Consider the following 13,544-nt stretch of genomic DNA (forward strand, 5'->3'; position numbering starts at 1 on the left):
TTCTGAAAGAAAAGAGGAGGATGTGATGGATATGGATGAGATCCAAGCAGCATTGCTAGAACATGGTTTGGATGAACAGGCGATTGATGCTCTTCCGGCAGTCTCGGAGGAGGAGATAGCAGAAATGATGGCGGGTTATGAAGAGGAAGATCAACCCCATGAGGCAGGGGAACAGGCCAATGGTATGGATGAGTTGAACACAGTCGTCATGGAGCAGACACAGAAGCAGGGGTCTCGTAAGAGATTGTTTAAGCCACCAATCAATGTTGCAGGGAGTACAAAGCTGAGGAATTGATTTCCTGGTACAAACAGATGATACTAGAACTCAAGAGGATATTATTGAGGTGTCCAGGAAGCTGCAAGAGGCATATAAGGATGAGGAAGAGTATTGGCATCAGAAAAGTATAAATATGTGGTATTCATCTGGAGATCTCAATACAAAATTCTATCATGCTTTAACTAAGCAACGAAGGGTCCGGAATAGGATAGTTGGGTTACATGGCGGGGAAGGAAATTGGGTTACAGAGGACATTGGAATAGAGAGAGTGGCGGTTGAATATTTTGAGGATTTATTTACTACTACCTCTCCATCGGTTTGATGCGTTTCTCTCAGAGTTAACACCGAGTATAACTCCACAGATGAATCAACGATTATTGAGGATAGCGACAGAGGAAGAAGTCAGAGATGCTCTGTTTATGATGCATCCTGAGAAGGCACCAGGACCGGATAGCATGACAGCTCTGTTTTTTCAACATTCATGGCATATTATTAAAGGGGATTTGGTGGAGATGGTGAATGATTTTTTGGTGTCTGGAGAAATGGATTCAAGGTTAAATATTACTAATATTTGCATGATTCCAAAGACGGAGAGACCTACAAGGATGACGGAGTTGCGACCTATCAGCTTATGTAATGTAGGGTATAAGATTATTTCGAAAATTTTGTGTCAACGGCTGAAGGTATTGCTGCCTTCCCTAGTTTCAGAAACACAATCGGCATTTGTGGCAGGGCGACTGATCTCTGATAATATCCTTATAGCACAGGAAATGTTTCATGGATTACGGACTAATGAGGCATGTAAAGGCAAGTATATGGCAGTCAAAACGGATATGAGTAAGGCTTATGATCGGGTTGAATGGGCTTATAGTAAGGCATTATTACAAAAGATGGGGTTCCATGAGCATTGGATTAAACTAATGGTGGAATGCATATCATCAGTTCAATATCGGGTTCTTTTGAATGGCCAACCAAAAGGACTTATTATACCACAGAGGGGCTTACGACAAGGAGATCCTTTATCTCCCTATTTATTCATTCTGTGTACTGAGGCTCTGATATCAAATATTAAGAAGGTGGAGAGGGAGAAACAATTAACAGGAATAAAGGTGGCCAGGGCATGCCCATCAATATCACATCTGCTTTTTGCGGATGATAGTCTCTTCTTCTGCAAAGCTCAAAAGGAGGAGTGTCATACTATTCTAAGGATATTAAAGGAATATGAGAAAGCTTCGGGTCAACTTATAAACTTTGATAAGTCTTCAATTCAATTTAGACACAAAATTGAAGAATTTGTCAGACAGGAGCTAAGGGATGTTTTGGGCATTCAAAATTTGGGAGGAATGGGAACATACTTAGGATTACCGGAGAGTCTTGGAGGTTCTAAGATACAAGTTTTTGTTTTTGTTCAGGAACGGTTAAATAATAGGGGTCAATGGTTGGACTTTTAAGTTCTTTACAGAAGGAGGAAAGGAGGTGATCATCAAATCCGTGATTACGGCTTTGCCAAATCATGTGATGTCGTGCTATCGTTTACCCAAGGCTACTGCAAAAAAATTGACGAGTGCGGTAGCTCAGTTTTGGTGGAGCCCAAGCGGTAGCACAAGAGGAATGCATTGGAAATCATGGGACAAAGTATGTGTAAGTAAGGAAGATGGAGGTTTAGGGTTTAAAGATATCACCGACTTTAACACTGCAATGCTTGGTAAACAATTATGGCGGCTGATAGAAAAGCCAGATACTTTATTTTCTAGAGTTTTTAAAGGTCGGTATTACAGGAATGCTTCACCCCTGGAACCGATTCGTTCATACTCTCCGCTCTTATGGTTGGCGGAGTATTGTTTCTGCTAGATCTCTGGTAAGCAAAGGACTAATCAAAAGGGTGGGAACATGATCCTCCATATCTGTATGGAATGATCCTTGGCTCCCAACCACTCGCCCGAGACCAGCAAATAAAAATCAACACAATCTTTACTCAGACCTTACAGTGGATTCGCTTATTGATCCTCATTTGCGAAGATGGAATTCGCAGGCGATTCGGGCTTTGGTGGACCCACAGGATGTGAAATTAATAGAGAGTATACCTTTGAGTAGGACTCGGATGGCAGACAAAGATGGATGACATTTCACAAATAATGGAAAATACACGGTTAAATCTGGATATCAGGTGGAAAGGATATATCCAGATAGGGCAAAACCACCAGTAGTGTTTGGACCTACGGTGGATATTTTGAAGGCACATTGCTGGAAAATACGGTGTCCACCAAAGATTAAACATTTCCTATGGCAATTGGTGACAGGGTGTATAGCAGTCAAGAAAAATCTGCATAAGCGAGGGATACCCGGAGACATTGTTTGTGCAAGATGTGGTGCGGAGGAGGAATCAATCAACCATGTGTTTTTTGAATGCCCTCATGCACTTCAGACATGGGCTCTTTCAAAGATTCCAACAAATCCAAATATGTTTCCGACAAGTTCCCTCTTTGTGAACATAGATCATCTTTTTTGGAGAGTGCTTCCACAGATGGAGGATCATCAGTTTGCATGGATACTATGGTATATTTGGAAGGGAAGAAATAATAAAGTCTTTAGTAATATGGATGTAGATCCGCTAGATACCCTTAAACTGGCTGACACAGAATCAAAGCTTTGGGCTGAGTCGCAAATTCTGACTGATGAAAAGAGAGTTCAACAGGTTGGTGCAATGGTTCTTCCGTCAATCCCAGGAAGATGGTGTTTTACGGATGGTTCCTGGAAAGACAATGATATTTTCTCAAGACAAGGATGGTATAGTACTCTAGAGGGATTTGCGGGTTTGATGGGTGCAAGGAATGTTCGGGCGTCCCTTTCTCCACTTCATGCAGAAATGGAAGCTTTGTTATGGGCAATGGAATGTATGAAAAACTTACGACAATTTCAGGTTACGTTTGCAACGGATTGTTCTCAATTGGTGAAGATGGTTTCAACACCTGAGGATTGGCCAGCATTTGCAAGTTATTTGGAGGATATAAACAGCTTGAAGGAGAGTTTTTCCTGTGCAGAGATTATCTATGTCCCAAGAACGCAGAACAAGCAGGCGGATAGCTTAGCCCGTAGCGCTAGGAAAGAAACGTCTTTTGTAGTTCACATGGATCAAGATCTCCCAGTTTGGTTCACAGAGTCTATATGAGTCTGTAGAGTAGATGACAAAAAAAGAAAGATCTTTCATTAATTTTAAAATATTTACTAATTTAAATTACAAATTATATAAATGTACCGATTTAAATTTTTTAAGGTTACATTATATATAGAGAGATATTTGTGAAATTTGTTAAACCATATGGATTCCTTTGTTTTACATATTGTTTTTATAATGTATAAATCTATCTAATCATATTTTCATTTATATATAAGAAAACAGTACTACTGTTTTAAAATTGTTAGTATATACTAGATTCTTTTTCCGCGCTACGCGCGGATTATGTATTTTCTATTAGTATAATTATATAATGTTTTAATTAGTTTTTGTTTTATTTTACACTTAGTGTATTGTTTTTATCTTTTTGCATGCCTCATTTTCCCAATATTAACTTAATAAGTTCTTATTTGCGTAAGTGTTTTTGGTTGGTTAGTCTCTAAATTTTCTTCAATAATTTTATTGATGTTTATTTTTTAATATTTTAACATAATTTAGAATTAATAAACCGGAAAATGTCTTCAACATTAAAGCATATTAAGATACTTTGGATTTTTTATTGCTTTTTGATTTAGTTTTGATCTTTTATACTCTTGTGTGATTTTAATAATGCCTCAAAACGATTTGACTTGTATTATTTTGGTCCTATTCTGAAGCTGCAAACAACATCAATAGTGGTGTTATATTAAATTTTTGTTTCAAATATTGAAGCGAGTAATAATTTTCACATACTTTCATGGTAATTTATATTTTAAATTTAATCATATTTTTATATGTAAATTATTGCATCAAACTGGGGAGATTTGTTTTTATTTGACCAGTTTAACTTAATATTTTCATTGTTTTGTGTTTGGTTTATTGATATAAAATGGGGAATTTAATTTCAATTTTTCTTTATTGTTAGACAGAGTCTTGTTTTTTGTGAAATATGTTTTATTATGTAAAGCGAAAAAATAATAGTACTTATCACTACAAAGTAAGATGTTTTAGGTTATTTTCTGTTATATTTTGTAAATTTAATAATACTATTTGTATATATGACTTCCAACATAGTTTAAAATGATCAAAAATTCATCATAAGTAAATGCATCGGAATAAACAATTGTTTGATAATGCACTTGAAAGTATTATTATTGGTTTAGGAGTTTTCTTTGGAGTTGATTGTTGAATAATAGTCTCAGAACTGAGACTATTTTTATTCGTTTCATGCTGCAATATTGAGTTTAATAAAAGATAATAATTTAAAACATACACCAAATAAAAAGACATGTGAAATATAATATTATATAATAATGTTCGATATTTTTAAAATAGATAAATTATGTAAATGTTCAAGAAATTAAAAAAGTGATTTCAAATCTTAAATCATTGAATTGGTTATTTATATCTATCTGGTTTTTAGACCGGCAAATTTAAGTAACATATCTTTTTGAAATAGAAAATAGATTAAATATTTTATCTGTATTTTAATTTTTGTATATTGTCTGTATGTTTTTTTGTTTTGTTTTAATTATAATCTTGATGATAATAGGGTAAATAATTTCTACCTTTTGGTGGTAGACTTATGAATGGATAAAAAATTTGCTAAATAAATACAGAGAAAAAGTAGTGTACGAACCAAGATTTTTTGGAAGAATAAATTTAGACAATACAAAAAGTAAAGAAATACGAAGCCACAAATGAAACATGAACAACATCGCTGTTTAACAATTACGGAAAGATAAATGTATTTGTCATGATATTTTGACAAAGTTTAAAACGTACATTTATATGTATCATAATTTCAAAAACTTATTTTTCATTTGAGAAATTGACCTAACTGAAAACTAATGCAACATAAAAAAAACAATAATGATTTATGAAAATTCTATTCCCTTTCTATGAAGTGCTATGTCAAGTCCAAACGATGGAGATAAACGACTTGTGCAATGGCCGTCGTTTTCTTTGATCTTCTTATTGAAGAAGAGACAGAGCTTAGACCCGAAAAGGACATAATTTTCTGATCTGACTTCTTATTCGTACTGGCATTGTGATGAACTGCGTTCTATGGTGAAGTTGTTTGCTTGAAATTAGACTCGCTTGCTCCTCTCCATATAGCTGCAGAGAAGCAATGTTCTTAACTTTTGACATTAGATGAAGCTGTTCAAGCCCAATTCCAAGATCACCAGTTGAAGTTGTAGAAGATTTTGGTTTTTTTCAACTCCTGAAGGGTGAAGGTACCAACTAAGGAATAAAAAGATTTCCAATTCCACATGCATAACCAGGATGATGCAAAGCACAAAAGCATACAATTAGCGAGAATTACCTTGCTCGCACCCATACACATGAAATGATTAGCAGCCTAACAAAGAAAATAAAATGCATTAGTCCATCAGTTAAAAGATCCATGTCACATTCAACAGCCGAAAATTAAACTTACCAAAACAGCATGACACAACTTCTGCTCTTCTTCCTTATTTCTTGAAGTTGTTTTGTTCCTTTTCAAGTGCAAGGTGTAATGGGATCCATGAGACATTGAGAACCAATGCGGCTTTCTACGTAAATGTAATGGAATTTATCAAAGAGAAGTAGTGAAGGGAGAGTGGCCTGTGGAGAGCACAAAATGCAAACCGCAATCGCTACTGAGACCGCAAAGCCTAGCTGTGTCTCTGCGATTTAAGTGCCTGAAGGCTAACTTAAATGGATGATGAATGCAGCGAAAGAGGCATTTAAATATGAAGAGAGTAAATGTGAAAGTTACATAACTACTACAACCAAAATCTGCTGTTACGTAACTAAGTAAATCCACTAACCTTTTATCAAAATCTATCATCATCATGGATCTGCCTTAGTGATACTTCCCCTGACTCTTGTCCTGCTTGCATGATTCATATCTGATGTACTTCTTGCATCTGTTTTTAATGCATTGACCAAACCCTAGTCCAGTTTATTTTTTGTTTCCACTCTTTAAGTTAGTATATAGATATATTATTAGGAGATTTTGACCAAACAAAAAGAAAGATATATGATTAGGAGATTAGTTCAGAAATTACCTTAGAGATTTGTTGTTAGCTTTGAAGCGAGAGAGTGCAGAGTGTTCCTCTCAAGGATGTTGGTCTCATGGGGCTATTGATCGCAGGTAGATTTCATCATCACCTTCTTTCTTCTGGTCAGCTTCTACTTTCTACTGACATTGTGATGAACTAACTGCCTTCTCAGGTGAGCTTCTTGCTTGCAATTGCAGTCACCTGCTCCTCTCCATATAGCTGCATTGAACTAATGGCAATAATATAAAGCATATAATTGCACTCGCTTTCTCCTCTCCATATAAAATATTAGTCTACCAATGTTCGAAAAAAACATTCTCCACAAATTTGCAGTTAGAAATCTTGACGTTAACCAACATGCATATATGGATCTTGTGAGATTGTATTATACCTTGGACGTGCAGTAAAAATTTGATGGTTCCGAAAAATATCATTTCGGATCAGGTGTGAGTGTTGATCGAATAGAACAATGCTTATAAGAACTCATTTCTCTATACATAGCAAAAAGTATCAAAACTGCATCCATAAGAGATCAAGAAACTTGACACTGACCAAAGATATTCAGAAAGCCTGCCTCCAATAGCACTGCTTGAGTTCTCAGAGCCTCATCGAACCAACAACCCATGTCTGATCTAAATGGAGATGTTATACATTTAGAGGCCAACCTAAATCAAAACACAGAACTAATGTAAGGTCAAATACTTTCAAAAATCAACAGACCCAATGTGTGACCAAAGTGAAGATTACACTCGATGTGGGTTGCCGCAATATCTCGAGGAAGGATCGAAGTCGAAGGCGTCGTAACAGGCCTGAGCCATTTCGCCGTAACGGATCAGCTCCGATCTGAGAACCGGGTCCATCCGGTCGTTAACCCGGCCCAATCGTCTTCTCCTTGGATCTTACGCCACGTGTCTCTAAGCCTCCTCTCTTCCTCGGTTTTCTTATCGCGCCGGCGGAAATCCTCCGCCATATGCCACTGTTCTCCGCCGCCGTCGGTTAATCATTTCCGTTCACGCTCGAGCCTGGAGATGACGGCGGATAAAGAAGCCTCGTTTGTTCTAGAGAGAGAAGCTTTCGTAGCTAGTCGGGATCTTTTCTCCGGGAGATGAATGACGAAGGTTCAGAGGAGCTGGTGGTTTTGAACGACGGAGAAGAGTGATAGTTCTTTGTGAGAAGGCTGTGTGAAGGAATGGTCGCCATTGTTGAGAATCCTTGCTATGATTCCCAAAACGCAGCATCTGTCCATTAAAAACTTCAACTTGTCACTGTTCATGATTCAAAGCTTTTGTTATCTCAAAGCTACAAACAGAAAATAATATAAAGTATACATAAACAACATAGAATACTATTAAAATAACTTACCTTTTGTATGTATAGATTCGTTTTCTGAAAACAGTCGATTTTGCCTTGTTGTTAGCCATGGATGCGGTGGGTTTTGATTTCCAGAATGTGGAGCCGTTGATAGAGAGAGACGGGAATACTATAGATAGGGTGATGCTTGGGGATTTAGGGATTTTAAGTGGAGAGGGAGACAAACAGACTATAATTAAAGGATGCATTGAGACGAAAAGAAAGGTGAAGAGACGATTGGTTTCAAATCATCGGCTTGTTCGCAACGAAGAAATAGAACAGGTCGAGCTGATGTGGCAACTTAAAGCTTTCTGATAGGTTGATTTTTTTTGTGCTTATGTGGACAGCTTAGATGTTGATCTTATTCCCCTTTTACTTATTGTTTGATTCATTGTTTGTACCTGTAATACAATATATTAGAATTAGGCAAATAAACTAGAACAAAAACTGAACGGAAATTGATCCGATAAAAATGAATATGTACCAATTCGAACTCAACATAGATACTAAATAGATCTTATTTAAGGTATTTTGGGTTATGAATTATACTCGAACTAAACCTTAATGGATATCCGAAAAATCTAATAAAGATTTTGTACCAAACTCGATCTCAATCGTTAATATGCATTCAACATACAATAAAATATTATTGAATATTTAAAATAATTATCTATTGAATGAATAATTAACTCAACTACTTAGTGTAATATATATTTGGGAAAATTGCTAAAAGAGAACAAGAAAACATCATAGTTGTCCCTATAGTATAAATTCAATTTCAAGTTGTCCCTATAGTATAATGTTTTCCATAATACCAAAAGTAACCTCTAATTAATTCCCTTAATTTATTAAACATAATTAATTGTATTTAAAAAAAATATGATAATGTTGGTTTAATAAAGTTGCCGGGAAAAAAAATCAGAACAAAAAGTGTAGAAACATTTGATTTCCTTAACCCTAAAAACTTCTTGGTCTCTCCGCCTCTCTCTTCAATGGCGAAGAACATGGCGATTGTGTCTGCTTCGTTGTGTTCCCTCCGGTGAAATCAACGACGGAAACCACCGAAGCTTCTCTATCATCCTCTCTGTCTCTCCGCCTCTCCGCTTCTCTCCACCTCTCTCCGCTTCTCGCCACCTCTCCTCTTCTCTCCGCCTCTCTCAGCGTCTCTCCTCCTCTCGCCGCCTCGTCGCTTCTCTCCACCTCTCTCCGCCTCTCCGCTTCTCGCGACCTCTCCGCTTCTCTCCGCCTCTCTCCGCGTCGCTTCTCCTCTCGCCGCCTCGTCGATTCTCTCCGCCTCTATCCGCGTATCTCCTCCTCCTGCCGCCGCGTCGCTTCGTGACGGTTCTCTCTGCTTCTCTCTTTCTCTGAAATCGCGTTAAGCTAAGGTATTACATCCGATCTTTCTTTATTTCATGTTCCTCGATTCGGTTATTGTTTGATGTGTGTATGCGTTTTTGAATTGATTTCGTCTTAGTTTGCCGATTTGATTGCGAGATGGAGATTGACTTGTCTTATTTGATTAATCGATCAAATGTTTTTCTAAATTTGATTAGACAATGGTGTTTTGCTTTTCATTATTATCTTGTGTTTGGCTCAGTTTCACTCTTACGCTTGTTTCGGACGTTTGTTGATATTGTTGTTATGTCTTTTGGTGTTAACAACCATGTCTTTTATTATCTTTTGTATATATGGAGTTTGAGCTTGATATTCCGTGTTTTTAACGGTTTTAAACTCGTTTTGGAGCAATTAAATGGTCGGTTTTAATTAATGTTTTGGTCTATTTGATGCGTTTTGGTGTTCTTAAGTGTAATATGCAGGTTACTAGATAGCTTGAAAGAAAAGAACGCATTCGGGATTTATTCAGAAGCAAGATGGACCGAACAATGGACCGAATGAAGTATTGATCGCACAGAGCACGAGATCGACCGATCCGGGCTACCTGGATCGACCGATCCCAGGCTTTCATACACGAGATCGACCGATCCGAGCCATGTGGATCGACCGATCTCAGGCGCTACGGGCTCCACACGCACAAACGAGCTTTTCACTCCTTTTTACCCACTCCCCTCAATAATTCAGAGAAGAACTCGACCTTTGAGACTCAGAAAAGACCAGGGGCGACCAAGAAGGAGATTTACAAGTTCTAGAGAGAGATTTGAGAGTTTTTGTTCATCTTTTGTGTGATTTGTGAAGATTTGTGAAGGAGTTCATCTCAAAACCATTTGGAGAAGATCTTCTGAACCTTTACTCTGTTTTAATACAATCTTATCATGTTTTCTTCATCAAAATCGTTTTGTTCTTGTTTAGTTATGTGTGAGTAGTCATCTAGTTGGGTTTAGGGGTTCTCATAGGGGATTTCTTGATGTTTTGATTCATAAAACGTGTGTAGACTAAGGGATTACGTTTTGGTTCTTCATCTAATGGGTTTCTTACTGCTTGAACTGAATTGATCACTTAGTTCATGATTTCAGATTGTTTGATGCACCGAAAGTGATTGTTTGAACTTCCGAAAATACTTTAGATGAGCAAAGTGTCCTTAACCCTCGGAAGTTGATGTTATTGCGCTTTGTGAACATATTGAACCTGTTCTTAATGCTTGTTTAGAAATTGAAACTCAGCGGAAGTTAGTGTGGAGATTTCTATAACATAGAGAATTAGCGCTACGGAAGTAGGTTAATTCTAATATCGTGTTTGAGTTCTAGACGGTTCTTAATATATCCCTGTGTCTGCCATTAATTGTATCTTGATTAAAAAGAAATCCCTGAGAATTCCCAATGCCCAACGTTTGTTTTAAAATAGTTTTCAAATCGTTTAAATCATCTTTTTACATGCTTGTTTATGCTTTGTGACACTAGAGAAAATTAAATAAAAACCATCAAAAATATATCTTGATTCGCTGTAGCTATTAACTTGTCTGCAACTCTACGTGTGATCATCGGTCCCTGTGGATTCGATCCCGCATTACTACTGCGTACTTTACTGTGCACTTGCAGTTAGATAATCGGGTTAAAACTCGAGACATCAAGTTTTTGGCGCCGTTGCCGGGGACCATTTGGTCACCCTAGAGTTAATGATCAGTTTAAGACTATAGCATTTTCTTTATTTTGTCTAATGTTTCTGTCTTTCTCTTTCTGTTTGTGTTTTCAGGTGAATGAGCGGATTTCATACTAGAAGCAAAGGATCATCGAATTTAATACCTTTGGAGTTAGAGCTCGGCCGCCTAGAGAGACAAGTGAAAAAGAAAAGACTTGAGTCCGCTGAAGAGGTTGAAATGGCTGAACACCAAGAAGACCAGTTTCAGGACAACCCGCAAAATCCAATTCCTGTAAATGAACGAGAAGGCAACAATGCTGGTGATAATCAGCAGGCTGGTGTAGCTGCAAGACAACAGGCTGGAGACTATGGCATGCCTAGGATGACGCTTGCACATTATGATACACCAGATGCATTCTATGCCGATCGTTCTGGGATTCGCCCACCTCCCATTGAGAGAAGAGACTTTGAGATCAAGACTGGTCTCATTAATTTGGTGGAGAAAAATCCGTTTCATGGAAACCCGTCTGAGGACCCGATGTATCACTTGGAGCATTTTGAGCGAGTCTGTGACACCAGCAGACATAATGGAGTTCCTCAAGGCGCTTTGAAATGCAGGTTGTTCCCGTTTTCCTTAGCTGATAAAGCTATCAGATGGTTAAAGTCCATCCCTCCAGGATCTCTTACTACATGGGAAGAGACAAGAGCTGCTTTTCTACAGCATTTCTTCACCAAGTCAAGGTCCACATATCTGAGAAGCAGAATTGGAAGCTTTCAGCAGCTTGATTCAGAAAGCTTTCATGAGGCTTGGGAGCGTTTCAAGGAGTACACACAGGACTGCCCTCACCATGGTTACACTGATGTGAGCTTGCTGAACATTTTCTATAATGGAGTTCATGAAGAGAGTCAAGATGCCATGGACACAGCAAGTAATGGTGATTTCATGACCAAGACTGTTGAAGAAGCTTACACCTTGCTGAACAACCTGTCATCCAGCAAAGCAAACCGCAAGTCAAGGTTTGACACCAGCCAGAAGGGTGTTGGTTATGAATCCAAGAAGATAGATGAGCTGAATGCCAAGATTGAGATGCTTCTCAAGAGAGATCAGAAATCTGTGAAATTTGTGGAGGAGCAAGGCTATCGTTCCTCACAAGAAACTGTTGGTGATGATTCAGATGATATGCAAGCTGATGTGAACTACATTGGTGGTCAAGGAAACTACAACAGAGGCTACAATCAGAACCTTGGATGGAATCAAAATCAGCAAAATAATCTGTCTTACCGGAGCAACAATGTGGAGAATCCACAACATCAGTCCTACCCTCAGGCAGGAAACAGGCAGAACCAGAATCAGAACCAGAGTGTGTTCAACCAAGGATATCAGAACAGAAACCAATATCAGGGGAACAACTCGGGCAACTCAGGATTTCAGCAAAGGCAGCAGTACAACAACTATCAGAATCAAGGAAATGCCTCTTCGTCACAGCCTTCTCAGGATAACGAAATTAAGAAGATGCTGCAAATGGTGCTAGAAGGTCAGAAGAATAGCACTGCAGAGATAAACACCAAGGTGGATAACATGTATGGAGAGCTTAATGGGAAGTTCGAAGCTTTGAACACCCATTTGAAAGTTTTGGAAAAGCAAGTTGCTCAAACCGCCTCCAGCAGCAGAACAGCACCTGGATTTCTACCAGGGAAGTCAGAGACGAATCCCAAGGAGTTTGTGAATGCTATAACACTTAGGAGTGGAAAAACGATTGAGGAATCGAAAGAGAAAGAGATCGACCGATCTCAAGAACAGATCGACCGATCCAAGGGAAAGGAGATCGACCGATCCGGTCCATCTGGATCGACCGATCCCGTGTCGACGAAGCCAAATTCCTCTGAACCTGAAGAGGTGTATGTGGCGCCTCCTGCTTATGTTCCTAAGGCTCCATACCCATCCAGACCAAGGCAGAAGATCAAAGAACGTGAGTACGAGAAGCTAAAGAACCTTGTTGGGGAGTTACATGTGAGATTGCCATTTGTTGAAGCGGTGAAGATGGTACCTTCTCTTAAAAGGTACATGAAGGAGATTCTTACCGATAAGATGAGCCTAGAGCGGGGTGTGTTGATGCTCAATGAGGAGTGTAGCGCAGTTCTACAAAATGTCATGCCTAAAAAGCGTGAAGATCCCGGAGCATTTGTTCTACCATGCCGCATTGGATCACTTACTTTTGAGAAGAGTCTCTGCGATCTGGGTTCAGGAGTGAGCCTAATGCCTTTCTCTGTCTCTGAGAGGCTAGGCATGACGAACTACAAACCTACAAGGATCTCCTTGGTCCTTGCTGACCGATCAGTGCGAAGACCAGTCGGTGTACTAGAGAACATCCCTGTTGGTGTTGGAAAGGGATACGTGCTTACCGATTTTGTAGTTCTGGAGCTGGAAGAGGAACCTAAAGATCCTCTCATTTTGGGCAGACCGTTTTTAGCTACTGCTGGAGCCATGATTGATGTACAGAATGGGCATATAGACTTACGTCTAGGAGACATGGCGATGAGATACAATGTGGAGAAGGTGCTGAAAAATCCGACTATTGATGGACAGACTTTCTGGGTTGATACATTGACTGAACTGGTGGAGGAAATGGATGAAGAGTTGCACACTGATGATCCTCTACAAGTCGCATTGACCCAAAAGGAG

General features: G+C 38.7%; 1 long non-coding RNA gene and 1 other non-coding gene across 2 annotated transcripts; both read right to left on the minus strand.

Annotated features, from left to right (window-relative positions):
* Positions 1 to 5,138: 5,138 nt before the first annotated feature.
* Positions 5,139 to 8,587, minus strand: LOC125592947. Its single transcript, XR_007328776.1, has 4 exons — positions 7,841 to 8,587; positions 5,872 to 7,716; positions 5,758 to 5,793; positions 5,139 to 5,655 (listed from the first exon to the last, which is right to left on the minus strand). It is a non-coding gene; the product is annotated as an uncharacterized LOC125592947 (long non-coding RNA).
* A 3,022-nt stretch (positions 8,588 to 11,609) lies between these two features.
* Positions 11,610 to 11,716, minus strand: LOC125593631. Its single transcript, XR_007329531.1, has one exon. It is a non-coding gene; the product is annotated as a small nucleolar RNA R71 (small nucleolar RNA).
* Positions 11,717 to 13,544: the final 1,828 nt, after the last annotated feature.

Source organism: Brassica napus, chromosome C9 (genome assembly GCF_020379485.1).
Source record: "Brassica napus cultivar Da-Ae chromosome C9, Da-Ae, whole genome shotgun sequence".
In the NCBI taxonomy this organism is placed as follows: domain Eukaryota; kingdom Viridiplantae; phylum Streptophyta; class Magnoliopsida; order Brassicales; family Brassicaceae; genus Brassica; species Brassica napus.